The 18253-nt window shown below is 39.6% G+C and overlaps 1 protein-coding gene and 1 pseudogene across 19 annotated transcripts in view; one reads left to right on the plus strand and one right to left on the minus strand.

Annotated features, from left to right (window-relative positions):
- The window catches only part of DST (dystonin), a 480723-nt gene that overhangs the window by 82441 nt on the left and 380029 nt on the right, over positions 1–18253 (plus strand). The gene's annotated exons all lie outside the window — the stretch shown is intronic.
- LOC140636303 (cytochrome c oxidase assembly protein COX20, mitochondrial pseudogene) lies at positions 456–919 on the minus strand (annotated as a pseudogene).

Consider the following 18253-nt stretch of genomic DNA (forward strand, 5'->3'; position numbering starts at 1 on the left):
CTGTCAAGTGCCCCCCTCAGTGCCTGTCACCCAGTTATCCCATCCACCCGCCACCTCCCCTTCCACTTCCACTTGTTCATTTCCCAGAGTTAGGAGTCTCTCATGTTTTGTCACCCTCTCTGATTTTTCCCACTCATTTTCTCTCCTTTTCCCTATAACCCCTTTCACTATTTTTTATATTCCCTGTATGAGTGAAACCATATAATGATTGTCCTTCTCCAATTGACTTCCTTCACTCAGCATAATACCCTCCAGTTCCATACACGTGGAACCAAATGGTGAGTATTCTTTCTCTCTTTCTTTCTTTCTTTCTTTCTTTCTTTCTTTCTTTCTTTCTTTCTTTCTTTCTTCTTTCTTTTCTTTCTTTCTTTCTTTCTTTCTTTCTTTCTTTCTTTCTTTCTTTCTTTCTTTCTTTCTTTCTTTCTTTCTTTCTTTCTTTCTTTTACAACCAACACATCCTTTATTTACTTGATTGAAAGTAATGGTACATATGAGGCTTAATAGAGTTGCCCTCCACTTTATTCTGACTCCAGAGTTGTATTCCGATGCTTGAGACTGCTCAACTGCTGCTCTTGTCAGTGGTTGGTTTTCTTTCAGGATCAAGGTGGGTACTTTCGTACAAAATCTTATTTTTAATTCCATCTCTGGCAATTCTTTCCTGGATTCTTAGCTTTGCATAATTATACCTACAGTGGAACCAGCATCTTAAAGTCACCAAGATAAATCCTCCTACTCCAATGTCACATGATCTTCTAATCCTACTAGTTAGCAAAAAATGTCCAAGGCCAGCCACAAGCAATCCTAACGAACCATACAATACCGAATCCCGTACACAGGGAATGTTTTCAACATCTCAAATTCCTAGGAGCTTAAAGGGCTTCCCCTTGGTGGGCTTGCCGGGCTTTGGTGTGGCGGCCATGGCTTCCGGTGGGCGCCTGTGGCCTGGTTTTCTTTTTCAATATTCCCCTGGCTATTCGAGGTCTTTTCTGATTCCATACAAATCTTAAGATTATTTGTTCTAACTCTCTGAAGAAAGTCCATGGTATTTTGATAGGGATTGCATTAAATGTGTAAATTGCCCTGAGTAGCATAGACATTTTCACAATATTAATTCTTCCAATCCATGAGCATGGAATATATTTCCATCTCTTTGTGTCTTCCTCAATTTCTTTCAGAAGTGTTCTGTAGTTTTTAGGGTAGATAGAGATCCTTTACCTCCTTGGTTAGGTTTCTTCCTAGTTATCTTCTGCTTTTGGGTACAATTATAAATGGGATTGACTCCTTAATTTCTTTTTCTTTCAGTCTCATTGTTAGTGTATAGAAATGCCACTGATTTCTGGGCATTGATTTTGTATCCTGCCACACTGCCGAATTGCTGTATAAGTTCTAGCATTTTAGGGGAGAGTCTTTTGGGCTTTCTATGTATAGTATCATGTCATCTGCGAAGAGGGAGAGTTTGACTTCTTCTTGCCAATTTGGATGCCTTTTATTTCTTTTTGTTGTCTGATTGGTGTGGGTAGGACTTCTACTATTATGTTGAATAGCACTGTTGAGAGTGGACATCCATGTCATGTTCCTGATCATAGGGGAAAGGCTCTCAGTTTTTCCCCATTGAGAATGATACTTGCTGTGGGCTTTTCATAGATGGCTTTTAAGATGCTGAGGAATGTTCCCTCTTTCTCTACACTATGAAGAGTTTTGATCAGGAATGGATGCTGTATTTTGTCAAATGCTTTCTCTGCATCTATTGAGATGCATATATCATATGGTTCTTGTTTTTTCTCTTGTTGATGTGATCTATTACACTGATTGTTTTATGAGTGTTGAACCAACCTTGCATCCCAGGGATAAATCCCACTTGGTCATGGTGAATAATCTTCTTAATGTACCTTTGGATCCTATTGGCTAGTATCTTGCTGAGAATTTTGTATCTGTGTTCATCAGGGATATTGGTCTATAATTCTCCTTTTTGGTGGGGTCTTTGGTTTTGGAATTAAGCTGATAGTGGCCTCATAAAATGAGTTTGGAAGTATTTCACCCCTTTCTATCCTTTGGAACAGCTTTAGTAGAATAGGTATTGTTTCTTCTTTAAATGTTTGATAGAATTCCCCCTGGGAATCCATCTGACCCTGGACTTTTGTGTCTTGGGCGGTTTTTGATGACTGCTTCAATTTCCTCCCTGGTTATTGGCCTGTTCAGGTTTTCTATTTCTTCCTGTTCCAGTTTTGGTAGTTAGTGGTTTTCCAGAAATGCATACATTTCTTCTAAATTGCCTAATTTATTGGTGTATATCTGCTCATAATATGTTCTTAAAATCGTTTGTATAACAAAAAAAAATCGTTTGTATTTTCTTGGTATCTCCTCTTTCATTCATGATTTTATTAATTTGAGTCTTTTTTCTTTTTAATAAGCCTGGCTATAGGTTTATCTATTTTATTAATTCTTTCAGGGACACCTGGGTGGCTCAGCGGCTTAGCGCTTCCCTTTGGTCCAGGCCATGATCCTGGGGTCCCAGGATCAAGTCCCACATTGGGCTCTCTGCATGGAGCCTGCTTCTCCCTCTGCCTGTGTCTCTGCTTTTCCCTCTGTATCTCTCATGAATAAATAAATAAAATGTTAAAAAAAATAATTCTTTCAAAGAACTAACTCCTGGTTTTGTTGATCAGTTCCACAGTCCTTCTGGTTTCTATTTCATTGATTTTTGCTTGAATATTTATTATCTATCTTCTTCTGCTCGGTGTAAGTTTTACTTGCTGTTCTTTCTCCAGTTCCCTTAGGTGCAAGGTTATGTTGTGTATTTGAGTTTTTTCCAATTTTCTGAGGAAGGCTTGTATTGCACTGTATTTCCCTCTTAGTACCGCTTTTGCTGTATCCCAAAAATTTTGAATGGTTGTATCTTAATTTTCATTAGTTTCCATGAACCTTTTTAATTCTTCTCTAATTTCCTGGTAGACCCATTCATCTTTTAGTAGGATGCTCTTTAACCTCCACATGTTTAAGTTTCTTCCAAATTTCTTCTGTGATTGAGTTCTAGTTTCAAAGCATTGTGTTCTGAAAATATGCAGGGGACAATCCCAATCTTTTGGTATTGGTTGAGACCTGATTTGTGACCCAGTATGTGGTCTATTCTGGAGAAAGGCCCATGTGCACTTGAGAAGAATGTGCATTCAGTTGTGTTCGGATGGAAAGTTCTGTGTATATCTGTGTAATCCATCTGGTCCAGTGTATCATTTAAAGCTCTTGTTTCTTTGGTGATGTTGTGCTTAGAATATCTGCCATTTGCAGAAAGTGCCATGCTGAAGTCTCTTACTATTAGTGTATTATTATCTAAGTCTTTACTTTGATTATTAATTGATTGATATACTTGGCAGCTCCCACATTCAGGGCATAAATATTCATGATTGTTAGGTCTTCTTGTTGGATAGACTAGTTTAAGTATGATATAGTGTCCCTCTTCATCTTTTACTACAGTGTTTGAGATAAACTTTAATTTTTCTGATATGAGGCTTGCTACCCCAGCTTTCTTTTGAGGACCATTTGCATGGTAAATGGTTCTCCACCCTTTCATTTTCAGGCTGGAGGTATCCTTAAGTCTAAAATGAGTTTCTTGTAGACAGCAAATAGATGGGTCTTGCTTTTTTATCCTATCTGAAACCCTGCATCTTTTGATGGGATCATTTAACCCATTCACATTCAGAGTAACTATTGAAAGATATGAATTTAGTCTCATTGTAATACCTATTCAGTCCCTGTTTTTGTGGATTGTTTCTTTGGGCTTCCTCTTTTACAGAGTCTCCCTTAATATTTCTTGCAGAGGTGGTTTGGTGGTCACATATTCTTTCAGTTTCTGCCTATCTTGGAAGCTCTTTATCTCTCCTTCTATTCTGAATGAGAGCCTTGCTGGATAAAGTATTTTTGGCTGCATGTTTTTTTTAGTACCCTGAATATATCATGCCAGCCCTTTCTGGCCTGCTATGTCTCTGTCACGAGATCTGCTGTTAATCTAATATTTCTCCCCATATAAGTTAAGAATCTCTTGTCTTTTGCTGCTTTAAGGATTTTCTCGTTATCTTTGGAATTTGCAAGTTTCACTATTAAATGTCGATGTGTTGAACGGTTTTTATTGATTTTGCAGGGGGCACCTCTCTATCTCCTGGATCTGAATGCCTGTTTCCCTCCCCAAATTAGGGAAGTTCTCAGCTATGATTTGTTCAAGTGTGCTTTCTGGCCCTCTGTCCCTCTCGGCGTTTTCTGGAACCCCAATTAAATGTAGATTTTTCCTTCTGAGCTATCATTTATTTCCCTTAACCTTTCCTCATGGTCTTTTAATTGTGTTTCTTTTTTTTTTCCTCAGCTTCCTTTCTTGCCATCAACTTGCCTTCTATGTTGCTCAGTCTTTCTTCCACCTCATTTAACCCTCATCGTTAGGACAACCAGTTTGATTGATTGATTGGATTGATCATCTCATTTAATTGATTTTTAATTTTGGCCTGATTAGATCTAGATTTTGCAGTAACGAAATCTCTAGACTCCTGTATGTTTTTTTCTAGAGCCACCAGTAGTTTTATAATTTTGCTTCTGAATTGGCTTTCTGATATCAAATTGTAATCCATATTCTGTAACTCTGAGGCAGAGAGTACTGTTTCTACTTCTTTCTTTTTTGGTGAATTCTCATTCTAGTCATTTTGCTCAGTGCGGAGTGGCTGTATGAGTGGGCTAAATCAAGAATATCAACCACAACCTAAGTAAATTTTACCCTAGGTGATTCTGACGGGGTTAGAGACTAGAAAATGAAAACAAAGATCAGAGTGAAATAAAACAAAAGGACCACTAAAGTGAAAAACAAATTTTAAAACAAAGTAGTAAAAAAGAAAAGCCCAAGAATCCCAAAGAAGAAGAAGAAAAAAAAAGAGAACAAAAGAAGAGAAAAAAGCAAAAGTAAAGAGGAAAAAAAAGAAAAAAAGTAGAAAAAAGGGGGGGACTGGGAAATGGTGGTGGTGAACAAGTTATAGTGGAGGGAGAATGTAGTAGTCTAACTGAGGGGTCCTAGAGGGTGATCCTCTTGCTTCTGAGTGTATTAAGTTCTGTATGTTAGAAGATGCTGAGTCCCAAATTTATATAAACCAGCAATACTTGAAGAAAGCCCCAACATTGGCCACCATAACATAAACAAGATAAAAGGGGGGCAGAATGGGGATGAAGGGAGAATATAATCTCACAGAATGAACCAGCATGATATACCACTTGGTTCTGGGTGCATGCTGGTCATGTTTTAGAAGGTATCAACTTCCACCATTGTCGAACAAAATGAGGCAGAGAAAATAAAAAACACAAAATAAAAAAACATATCTTGTATATCTGCCAAAATTAAGTTGAGTATGTTGAAGGGAATCTAGAAGTGGAAAATACATCTAAGACATGTAATTGTAGAAATATGAAAGTCAAAAAGGAAGAGACTTAAAAATGAAGAGGTGGTAAAATATTGTAGTTAAAGTGGGAAAAGGGAAAAAATACTGGAAATTTTGAGTCTGATATAAAAACGAGTTGTACTGGAAAAAGGGGGAAAAAAAAGTTGGGGGTATCCTCTGGTTCTATGTTCTGTAAATCCCTTGACTTCCCCTGGAGCTTTCCCGCACTGCTTGGTCAAGAACTTGCTCTTTCCCTGTCCTTGCAGCTGGTCTTCTGGGGGAGGACCTGCTGTGCTGACTCAGGTGTGTGCACCTGGGGGAGCTGCTCCTCCCCCCTGCCGGGTTCGGGGCTCAGTGGGAGCTGTTTACCCCATGAGGCCCGTGTCCCCTGGCGCCCTGCCTCTCCGAGGCACAGGGTGACACCAGGAGGAGCAACCCCACTGGTGGAGGCCAGCTCCCCAGCCCTGGAGTCAGCTCCCGCAGTAACCACCGCAGCTCCCAGTCCGCAGGGGCCTGGATGCTCCGGGGCGGGGACGCCAATCTGCACAGCTCGGGGGCGCCGGTGGCAGGAGCCTCCCCGCTGTCCTGGGCCCTCCCCACTTCTGCCTGCCCCGGGGGGAGCGCAGGATCCCCGCTGTGTCCCTAGCACCCTGGGTCCGGGGCCTGCGCCGCTGCATGGCTCCCGGGGCCGAGGCTCCCGAAGGCAGCAGGGCGCAGCCCCCTCCGCCCGGAGCCCCCCCGACCCCCGGCTTCTCCCCGAGGCCCCGCCGGGCGCTCCAGCCCTTTACCGCGCTCGGCCACGGGGTGTGGGGCACTGTCCCCGGGGCACCTCCTCTGTTAGTGACCCCGGGAGGCTGGGGGCCCCACCGCCCTCCTGCGGTCCTGCCCGGGTTCCCCGCTGAGCCTTTCCCTCCGGGAAGAGTCCGGTGCGGATTGTTACAGTTCCCGCTTCCCGGGGCGGGCTCTCCTGTCTCGGGGGCTCCCGCCAGGGCCTTAGCCGGCTCCTCGCGGGGGCTCCTCCCGCCCTGGATTTTTATTAGATTTGTTTCCACCTTCCTACCTTGTTAGAAGCAAAAACCCTATCTCTGTAGTTTTCTGGCTGTTCTCTCCTAAATCTCAGGTCGAACCATAGGTGTGCAGGATGGTTTGGAAGTTACCTAGTGAGGTGGTGCGGCGAGTGAGCGGAGGCCCCTGCTCCTCCGCCTGCTTGCCCCCCCACCACCAATATCTTTTCATGTGTTTATTAGCCTTATGTATTTTCTCTTCTGCAAAATGTCCATTTCATTTGCCTCTCTCCTTGGTTATTTGGTTGTTAGTGCTTATTGATTTGTGGGAATTCTTTTTATACTTATGTTCTCTGGGTTTTAATTTAAATTATTATAGTTTTCATTGCTTTGTTATTTTTGATAATCTCATCTAACTCCAATTTTATACATACACATTTCTTTTATATCTAGGATCTGATAATATACTTGAGGTTTTTGTCTTTGGGTTTGTGTCTGTGTGTTGTTTTTGTAGTCCCACCTAGTGGGGCCTTGTCTCACTATGTTTTGCAATTTCTTAAAAAAATTTAGGTATAATTGACATACAACAGGGGATCCCTGGGTGGCTCAGTGGTTTGGTGCCTGCCTTTGGCTTAGGGCATGATCCTGGGGTCCCAGGATCCTATCCCGCCTCGGGCTCCGGGTGTGGAGCCTGCTTCTCCCTCTGCCTGTGTCTCTGTCTCTGTCTCTCTCTCTCTGTCTATCATGAATGAATGGATAAAATCTTTAAACAAATGACCTTTAAAAAAATAATTGACATACAACATAATGTTAGTTTTAGTTGTACAACATAACGAGTCAATGTTTGTATATATTGCAACATGATCACCAGAGTAAGTCTAATTATCTACCACCTACCTATACATAGTTACATAATTTTTTGTGTGTGTGATGAGAACTTTTAAGGATTTTTCTTAGCAACCTTCAAATATAGGATACAGTATTATTAACTATATAGTTGCCAAGTTGTATATAACATCACCATTGGCTTAACTTATAACTGGAAGTTTGTACCTTTTGACTGTTCACCTATTTTCACACGATCCCTCTCCCATTCTTGTTTTGGAACTTTTTATCATGAAGTTTCCTTAGCTGGAATTTTGTGGAAGTTTTTGAGGCATGGATTGAAGGTACATTTCTCCATAGAGGATCTTCTTTTATTTTTGCTGGCTTTATTAACTGTGGGAAATCTAAAAATAAATTCCCAGTCTCAGAGCTTTTCATATTGCATAGATAGTGTAATTGGCCACAAAACACACATGAGAATCAGTTTATTGTGATGAAAATGTTTTTCCTACTAGGTCCAGCCTCAAGCCTCAGACAGGCAAGTGTTTTTGTTCTCTAGAGTATTTTTTGTTTTTCTGATTCATTCTTTCCCTGGCTTTATTTGTGAATGTTCCAATCAGACTTCTTCATCTTTATCTTCTGTCCTACCCAGCTGCTTGGCCATCAAAGTGCACTGTTAGTTAGCCATCAGCCTATCATTTCTGTATTGTGTTTTTGCTTCTTCAGCTATCTGGCTTCCGAGAATTTCCTTAACTTTCTTGCCACCTCACTAATGCATTAAAAATATGTGTTGTTATTTCATCGAGTGTTTTTATGTGTTGTATAGGAGGAAGGCATATTAGGATGTCAAGTTTACAATATATCTCAGAAGCCCTTGTCTTATTTTTGTCACTAAAGAGGTCCCCCCCAAGTGGGTTCTCTCAGGTCAGAGCCATATGTACCTCAAAGTTCTAGCTTCCATCCATAGAGCCATTGAAAGTTAAAAAGTCTGATCAATATATTCTCCCCTGGTCCAGCTAGGGGGTCAAGACATGACTTTTAACATTTCTGGTATAATTTCGTTTCTACATAGGGCTGTGCAGTACACAGAGCCAACTGCTTTTCATTTCTTAAAGCCAATGACACAGCACCTTCATTTCCCGCAGACAGTAGAATTCATGCTCACTTAGGGTATTGAGAAATACTCTAGTGACTCACTTACTTTCAAGTGTCAAATTTCAGTACATAATAAGCCAAGTCAACTTTTTTTTTTTTTTTAGATTTTATTTATTAATTCACAAGATACACACAGAGGGAGGCAGAGACATAGGCAGAGGAAGAAACAGGCTCCCTGTGGGGAGCCCTATGCTGGACTTGACCCTGGAACCCCAGGATCACGCCCTAGCCAAAGCAGACACTCAACCAACTGAGCCACCCAGGCGTCCTAAGCCAAATCAACTCTTTAACTGTATAATATTTTGTTATAATTGAACATAAAATATCAAATAGAGAAAATATTGGTGTAATTTTTTATGACAAAAAAATCCAGATAAATTATGAAATAGAAATTGTGGTTGTCAGGTTATTTTATTTATTACTTTTGTTTATTGTTTTGGTAATAACTTTCTAAGAAAATGTTATAATCCAAAAATACACTTTTTTAGAGGGAAGGATAAGTTACAGGAGTAGAAGAGGTTAGTTTTTGTTTTCTTTCTTATACATGATACTCAGTACATGCTATCTCTAATCTATTAGATTTTAAACTTAGTTCAGGTTAAATTTATTATATAAACAGGTTCTGTATAAGTTTGAAGGCCAAATTTTAAAGATACTGGAATTTGGGCATTAAAAAGACTTCAGAGATGATGAACTCACAGACAATTTAGAATCAAGTTATCCAGGTTTGGTTATCACTTTGAGGAAGCAAGGCCCAGTACAATGACCCAAGATGCCCCACATCATATGTCCTGAAACCTTCAGAGTCACATCTGGAAAGAGGACCTCCTAGTTGAATATTTCTTCTATTTTTCCCTCTTTATATGCCATGTTTAGCTAAGCTTTTGAGTTTATTTCTATAAATTAAAAAAATATATGTTTTATAAGATGAACCGACTCCCTCCCCATGTTTAAAATTAATTTAGGAAACCTAGACATTTTACATTTAAAAAACCCAGTCTTTGGAATTTATGGGAGTATTAAGCAGGCATCACAGATTTCTTTAGCTTATTTCTAGAGTACGTGTAATTGCCATGACTCCAGGCAAACTTGTCTGTTTATTAGAGCAAAAGAATCAGGAAGTCTGAGATGCAGACATTTCAGGATACTAAGGAAGAAAAAAATAACTTCTTCTGAAATAAGAACACTGCTTTTTATAAACAAATGACTACCATTGCTTCCTGTTTTTAAATCCTATTAAAAACTGTTTGGAAGCATCATCAGCTCTGTAGTTCCAGAGATAACCATACACAAGTGAAACTGTACTAGAAAAGAAGTTGTAAAAGCACAAACATTTTATGACGACAGCATTTTTATTGTTGCTAATTAATGACAGTAATGATGGCTAGCCTTCCTTAAGCACTTCCTGTGAGCCACTGTGCTAGGCAATGGGCAATAGCTCACTCTATCCAAACAACCCTAGGAAGTAGATTTTATTTATACATTAGAGAACCGAAGTTGAAAAAGGTTAAAAGCTTGTCCACAGTTACATAGCTAAAAGTGGTGAAGCTGGACCAGGAGGCACATTGCTCTGTCAGACTCCAGACCTCAGTTCTTTGTTTTCCCTTCCATCAGTATGTGTAGTTCACAAGCCTGTCACAGGGAAAGGAACACTGAAGAGTGAATCTCCAGTGGGAGGATTTCAGACATTATGGCACCAGTTTTTGGTAGATCTTCTGACTCCATTAGGTCACATGAAATCTCCCTGGAGAATCAGGAAGGCAGGTGAGAAGATAAGGCCATCATCTGTCTCTGTGACTCAGCAGATTGGTGATGATGAGCCTGTACTCTGAACTAGGGAAACAGAGGAGTGGATTGTTGTGTTTAAATTAAAAGCATGTACTCCAGGCAGTATTTCTCTTGAGTAGTATTCTGAATTAGGGCCAGGCTCTGTGTCTGTTAGTACAGAGACTCATTTGGCTTCTTGCATTTCTGTCCTGTGATAGTCAGAACTAGCTTTAGGAAAGATTGTGAAGTAGGTAAAGCTTATTAACTTGCTTTACCTCTAAAAGCACCAATGTTCCCTCCTCTTTATCAAAATATTTCTTCAGGATGTAGTCTGATGTCTTTATTCACACTAAAGTATAAATGACTGATATCACTTACTGTTTTCTATCTATGAGAAGCTTGATTAGAAATAAAAAGCTTTAAACCCAAAGAATGAATCATTATTACTAGAATTTTAGGCATCAGTGTACAGATGATATAAAGGGAGGTGAAAATTTTTTTCAGGGAGATGTCACCAAGATGGTGACATAAGTCATTCCTGACTTTGCTCCCCATCACAAGAAGAACGATTAACATCTATTCTAGAATAAGACATCTCTGAGAGAACCCTAGAACATAGGGGTGAAGTTGAAGTCCCCAGCTCAGAGACAGAGACATAGTGGGTTCTTGTTGACTGCATTGTCCCTCCCCCAGGTCAGTGAAACTCTGCACGGAGAGGTGTGCCCTGAGCCTCTTGTTTCTCCAGTGGGAAAAGAGAACCCAGAGGGTACAACTAGCCTCTCTTAGCACTGCGGGTTGTTTTGTGGGAGTGCCTACTGTGATCTCTCACCATGGGACTGCCGGGAATCTGCAGCCATGGAGAACCTGACTGATAGAGAAGGGGGAAGGGCTTGCCTCATTCCCCATGCAGATTTTAGGAGACTGACAATACCTGTAGTGCCCAATTACCCAAGTAGTAATCCCAGTCAGCAGTTTTGTTCCTCTGCAGAACCAGGCTGGATGTGCGCTCTGACCAGGAAATCTGACAGAGTGTAGAGCTGCCTGATTGAGATTCTCAAACAAGGAGTTTTGCTAGTCCTAGAGCTCGGTTTGCACATGGCCAGGCAAGGAGCTGAGCCACTCTCCTTCCTGTGGAGAGTGCCTTCCAGCTCTATTTGACCAGAAGGACAAGCAACGATTCTTGGAAACTATGTAACCTAGTGGTACTAAAGCCAAGAGGTGGGCAAGCAGAGCAGATCATCCCCAGAGCAAAGCCAGTACTAGTTGTGGGACCTTTTTTTGCTTCTGCACAGGTTAGAGGAATTGATTCATATCTAAGAATGAGGATAGTCCACAGCCCCTCCCAACTGAAGAGCTTATTTGGGAAATTGAGAGTAGCCTATAGCAGCCCTGTCCCCTCCTGCCTAGGCAAGGGAGCTGAGACATGGCACCAGATCTGCCTGATTCAGATTCTCAAATGAAACATTCTGTTGGCCCTAGAGCCCAATTTGCACACACCCGGGCAAGGTGCTGAGTCACAGCTTCACCCACTTGAGAGTATCTTCCTGCCTCATCTGACCAGAAGGGCTGGAGACAGTTCCTGGAAACTTGGTGGCCCAGTGGCACTTGAGCCGAGAAGAAGGCATATAGAGCCAGTAGTTTGCAGAGCAAAGCCAGTGGCCCTGTTCAGCCAGGGAACTTGGGGTGCAGGTCAGCTTGAGTTAAGACAACAAAGAGCTTTACTAGTTTTCCAGAAGCTTCCCCTGCAGTGCCTGGGCAGGGAATCTAATTCATAGTACCATTCAGTGTTGAATACAGCCTTCATTCAGCCTGTGCAATTAAGGAACCTAACCAGAGTACTGGAGAAGCTGTGAAGCCCATTCAGCAGTCCCATATAGAGTGACAGAGAGCATAGCCCATGGCTTCTGTTGTCCGCAGAGTGAAACCAGTAGCCTCACCTGATCACAGAATTCACCCACCCAGGCCTGATTTAGGCCTCCAAACAACAAGTGGCACAGACATGGGTTCTGTCTTGCTTCCTTGCTAGAGCAAGGAAGTCAATTCATAGTTTCATCTATTACTGAATGTAGTCTCCAGTTCTGATGATCTAGCAAGCCTCACCAGAGGATTCAGGCAACTGTGGAGCCCATCCTACAGTCTCACTTGGGTAGGAACCAAGCCAGCAGTCCTATTTGACTGTTCTCATCCAGTGGCACACTCTCCCATTCCCATCCTCAGAGGTTGAACAATTGACTTGTCTGGAAATAGACCATAATGGTAGGTCTCTTTTGTCCAAAGAAATTACTAGCAGACACATCCAGAAACCCAAACTGAGCTGACTGGTGAAGAATTGTCTCTCCCAAAGCAGATCTGTAGAGTCTGATAGAGACTCAGACAGAGCCCCATTATTAAAATGCACAGATGCCAATGTAAGATGGATCCTCAAAAATCAAGTAAGTATGACACCTCATTAGAAACTAAAAAAGCTCCAATAACTGATCCTACAGAAATGAAGGTTTATGAGGTTCTGGCTGGCTCAGTCAGTATAGCATATGACCCTTGATCTCAGAGTTGTGAGTTCAAGCCCCATATTAGGTGTAAATCTTACTTAAAAAGTAAATAAATAAAAATTTTTTAAAAACGGAGATTTATGAAATATCAGACAAAGAACTCAGAATAATCCTCTTAAGGAAGTTTAATGAGGTAGAAAAAAACAGAGTTAGGTAAGTTTATGAAATAAGGAAAACAATGTTTGAACAAAATAAGTAGGTGGAAATAGCTATCAAAATAAAAAGCAAAAAACCAAACATAATCTTAAAGTTGAAAAATATAAAAAATGAACAGAAGAATTCAGTAGAATTTCAAAAGTAGACACAGACCATGCAGAAAAAAGAAATAGTGACTTGGAGGATAGAACATTGGAAATTACCCAGTCAGAGGAACAACAAGAAAAAAGTGAAGAAATCCTATTAGAATTACAGGACACAGTGAAAAGAAACAATTTCCATTATGGGAATTCCACAAGATGAGAAAGACAGAAAATATATTATTTAAAACAATAATGGCTGAACCTTCCCAAACCTGAGGAGAGCAATGGATATCCAGATCTAAGAGACCCAAAAGACCCCTAAATAGATTGAACCTGAATAGGGCTACATTAAGATACATCATAATTAAATTGTCAAAAGTCAAAGACAAAGGAAGAATTTTATGAGCAACAAGAGAAAAGAGAGAGGTTATATACAGGGGCCCAGCCATAAGATAATTGGTATATTTCTCAACAGAAACTTTTCAGGCCAGGAAAGAATGGGATGACATATTTAAAATATTGAAAGACAATAACTGTCAACCAAGAATTCTATCCTTGGTGAAGCTGTCCTTCAGAAAGAAAGAAGTGAAAAAGACTTTGCTAAATATATAAAAGCTGAAGAAGTTAGTGGCTGCTAGAACTACATTACAAGAAATGGTAAAGATAGCCCTTTGAGTGGAAGTAAAAGAAGACTAAGTAACATAAAACACTAAAAGATAGTGTAAATTTCACTATAATGGTAAATATATAGTCAGATTCTGCAATATGGTAATGGTGCATAACTTACAACTTTATATTAAAAGTAAGAAAAATGAATATAGCAAAAGTATCTATAAATACAATAATTTATTAGTTACATGATATAATAAAGGGCAATTGTAAAAGCAATAACTTAAAATATGAGGGAGAGAATAACTAAAAGTGTTAAGTATATGAACTCTATTGAAATTAAGTTGCTATTAGTTTAAAATAGGGTGTTACAAATTTAAGATATTTTATGTAAGATATTTTATGGTAATTACAAGGGAAAATTTATACTCATTATACAAAATATTATGATAAAGTCAAAGCATACTGGTTTTAAAGACATCAAAACACAAACAAGACAGCAGAATAAGAAACAAGGAGCAATGGATCTATAAAACAACCAGAAAACAGTTAATAAAATGACAATAATAAATTCTTGCCTGTCAGTAATTACCTTAAATGTAAGTGGATTAAGTTCTTTAATCAAAAGACAAAGTGGCTGAATGAATAAATAAAACAAGATTCAATAATAAGCTGCCCATAAGAGAATCACTTTAGCTCTAAAAACACACATAGACAAAGAGTGAGGATATGGAAAATCATTTCAAGCAAATGGCAACCAAAAAAAAAAAAAAAAAAAAAAAAAAAGCAGGGTAGCTAAAAGGATATCAGACAAAATACACTTTAAACTAAAAGTGGTAAAAAGAGATCATTTACTAATGATAAAGGGGGTCAATATATTAAGATAGAACAATTGTAAATATTCATGTGTCTAACATCAAAGCATGTAAATATATAAAGCAAAAACTAATGGAGCTAAAAGGAGAAATAAACAGTCATATAGTAATAGTTGGGGACTTTAATACTCCATCCTTAACAATGGATAGATCATCCAGACAGAGAACTAATAAAGAAACAACAGATTTAAACAGTCCTACAAACCGGGGATCCCTGGGTGGCGCAGCGGTTTAGCGCCTGCCTTTGGCCCAGGGCGCGATCCTGGAGACCCGGGATCAAATCCCACGTCGGGCTCCCGGTGCATGGAGCCTGCTTCTCCCTCTGCCTGTGTCTCTGCCTCTCTCTCTCTCTGTGTGACTATCATAAATAAATAAATAATTAAAAAAAAAAAACAACAATCCTACAAACCAAATGGACCTAACAGACATTTACAGAACATTTTATCCAATGACACCAGAATACCCATTCATTTGGATCACACATAGAACATTTTCTAGGATAGACCATATGTTAGGCTACAAAACAAGTCTTAACAAATTTGAGAAGACTGAAATCATACTGAATATCTTGTCTGACCTAAATGGCATGAAATCTATAGATTTCAATATCAAGAAGTCCGTAACTAAAGGAAAACTGGAAAACTCACTAACACATGGAAATGAAACAACACTCTTCTCTGAACAGTGGATCAAAGAAGAAATTAAAGAGGAATTAAAAAGTTTCTTGAAGACTGAGCACATGTGCTCACCACCCAGTCTTTCTATCCTGGAACCTCCATGACATTGACCACATGTTCAGTGTTAAGGGAAATGGCAGCAAATGTAACAGAATCAGTGTGGCACAGCCCTTGTTCTCCGAACACAGGGTGGATGCATTCGAAATCAACACTAAAAAGACAGCAAATGTCCCTCAGGTGATGGAGAATGGAGGGTGCACCCTAACTGACTCATGGGTTAGCGAGACAATCCAGTGCTGTTTGTGAAATATTTAGACATGAACAGCCCCACGCCCACCCGTCGGAGGCAGTGAGAGGGCTGCTGGGAGGCCAGTGGGAGGTGTGACAGACACACAGGGACAGTGCTGTTGCTGCAAGGCTGCTGCATTTCCAAACCAGCGGGTAAACAATAGAACCGTCTCCCTCTGCCGGGAGCCACTCTGGCTGGTATTCCACTTGCACCACTCGTTAAATATTTGGCCTACCTCCCTGACTAGAGAGAACTTACTTGCCCCTGATGTATTTAAAAACAAAAGAGATGTAAAATAAAATGACTTAAGTTCTCAGCCCAAGAAAGAGAAATAAAGCAAGTCGAAAGGAAGCGGAAGGAAGGAAATAATAAAGAGCAGAAATGAAGAAACAGAATCCCAAGGATCAATAGAGAGGACCAGCAAGACAAAGCTGGGCAAAGCTGACACACTCCACTTAAGAGGACAGGCCTCCCTGCCTCCCTTTAGGCCACAAAACTCCCAGCCTAGACCAGCAGTCTCACCAGCTTGTAACTGCACTCTTCAACATGCCTGATGGCACTAAGTTCGAGCCAATGGGCTGAGACTAAGACTGGGAGCCCCACCCCTGGGCTGAGTCACCAGATCACAGCCAGAGCAAGGGGCTGGGCAGCAGGACTCTCAATAAATGAGGAAGAGGAAAAACTTCTTAACCTGATGTGGCAGATGCTGAACCTGACTCATCTAGCATCTGTTCTAGTGCCTCTAGTGCTTTCCTAAAGCTGAAAGCGTTTTCCAGACTTCCCCTGTGGCTTAGGGTCCTCCTGAGCCTGGGGTTTCTGCCAGGCAGTGCAATTTCTAGGTGCAAGTGGATGTCTGGAGGAAGTGGTGCAGGTAGGGGAACCAGGTTTTGGGGAGAGTGTAATGCTCTGACCCTTGTTCTTCAGGTGCAGCTGCATCAATTTTTTTCTTAGTTTTTTGTCATCACCTAAACATTTATAAAAAACCTCTTTCTGTTTACCACAAAAAAGTTTCTTAAGACTAACAAAAATGGAAATACAACATATCAGAACTTATGGGATGCAACAAAAACAATTCTAAGATAAAGGTTCCTAGCAATAAAAGCCTGCATTAAGAAGCAGGAAAGCTCCTACATAAACATTCTAACTTTACCTCTTAGGCTAGTAAAAGAACAAACATCGCAAAATTAGCAGAAGAAAGGAAATAATAAGGAGTAGAGCAAAAATAAATGAAATAGAGGACAGAAAAAGTTATCTAAATTAAAGGCTGGGTCTTTGAAAAGGTAAACAAGTGACAAATCTATAGCTTGACTTATTGAAGAAAAAAGAGGACCTAAATAAAAAAATTGTAAGTGAAAAGGTAGACATTTTAAGTGACACCTCAGAAATTCAAAGATTTATCAGATGGTACTATGAACAACTATCTGCAGTAAACTGGACGACATATAATAAGTGGAAAATTCTTAGAAACATACAACTTACCAAGACTGAATCAGGAAGAAGTAGAAACTATGAATGGACCAAGTACTAGTACTAAGAGATGAAATCAGTAATTTAAAAAAATCTCCCAATGAAGGAAAGGTCAGTACCAGATTCCTTCAGTGCTGAATTTCACCAGACATTTAAAAGAAAATTAACATAAATCTATCTTAAGTTCTTCCAAAAAATTGAAGGAGGGAGGTGGAGACCATTCCTAAATTCATTTTATAAGGTCTGCATTATCCTGATACCAATACCAGAAAAAGACACTACTAGAAAAGAGAACTACAAGCCAATATCCCTGATGAATATAACTGTAAAAGTTCTCAATAAAATAGTAGCAAACCGAATATAGAATATTACAAGGATCACTCACCATGGACAAGTGGGATTTATTCCTGGGATTCAAGGATGGTTCAACATACACAGATTAATTAATGTGATAAACCACATTGATTGGATGAAAGAAAAGAATTATATAATTATCTCAATGGATGCAGAAAAAGTATTTGACAAAATTCAACATCTGTTCATGGTAAAAAGCTAAACAAATTAGGCATAGAAGGAACATATTTCAACATAATAAAAGTCACATATGATAAGCCCATACCTAGCATACTCACTGGTGAAAGGATGAAAGCTTTTCCTTTAAGATCAGGAACAAGCAAGCACCACTCTCACCATCCCCATTCAACATAATGCTGGAAATACTCCCTAGAGCAATTCCTCAAGAAAAGAAAAAGGTATCAGAATTAGAAAGGAAATATTAAAATTGTCTTTATTGGCAGACTATGTAATTTTATATATAGAAAATCCTAAAGACTTAGCCAAAAAAACATTAGATCTAATCAGTGAATTCATTAAAGTTGCAGGATGCAAAGTTAATGTACAGAAATCAGTGGCATTTCTATATACTAACAACAAAATTTCTGAAAACGAAGTGAAGAATTGACCCCATTTACAATAGCATCAAAAACAATAGGATAGGAATAAATGTAAGGAGTTGAAAGACCTCTACATTAAAAACCATAAGACATTGATGAAAGAAATCAAAGAAGACACAAATAAATGGAAAGATAGCCTGTGTTCATGGTTTGGAAGAATTAATATTGTTAAAATGTCAATACTATTTTTACAGAAGTAGAAAGAATACTTCTAAAATTTATGTGGAACCACAAAAGACCCCACATGGCCAAAGAAATTTTGAGAAAGAAGAACAAAGTAGGATGTATCACACTGCCTGATTTCAAGTTATACTATTGAACTACAGACACCAAAAGAGTATGGTACTGGCACAAAAACAAATAAATAGACAAACAGGACATCACTGAGAGCTCATAAGTAAACCCAAGCATATACAGTCAACTAATATTTTATAAG

This window comes from Canis lupus, chromosome 7 (assembly GCF_048164855.1).
Source record: "Canis lupus baileyi chromosome 7, mCanLup2.hap1, whole genome shotgun sequence".
Taxonomy (NCBI): Eukaryota; Metazoa; Chordata; class Mammalia; order Carnivora; family Canidae; genus Canis; species Canis lupus.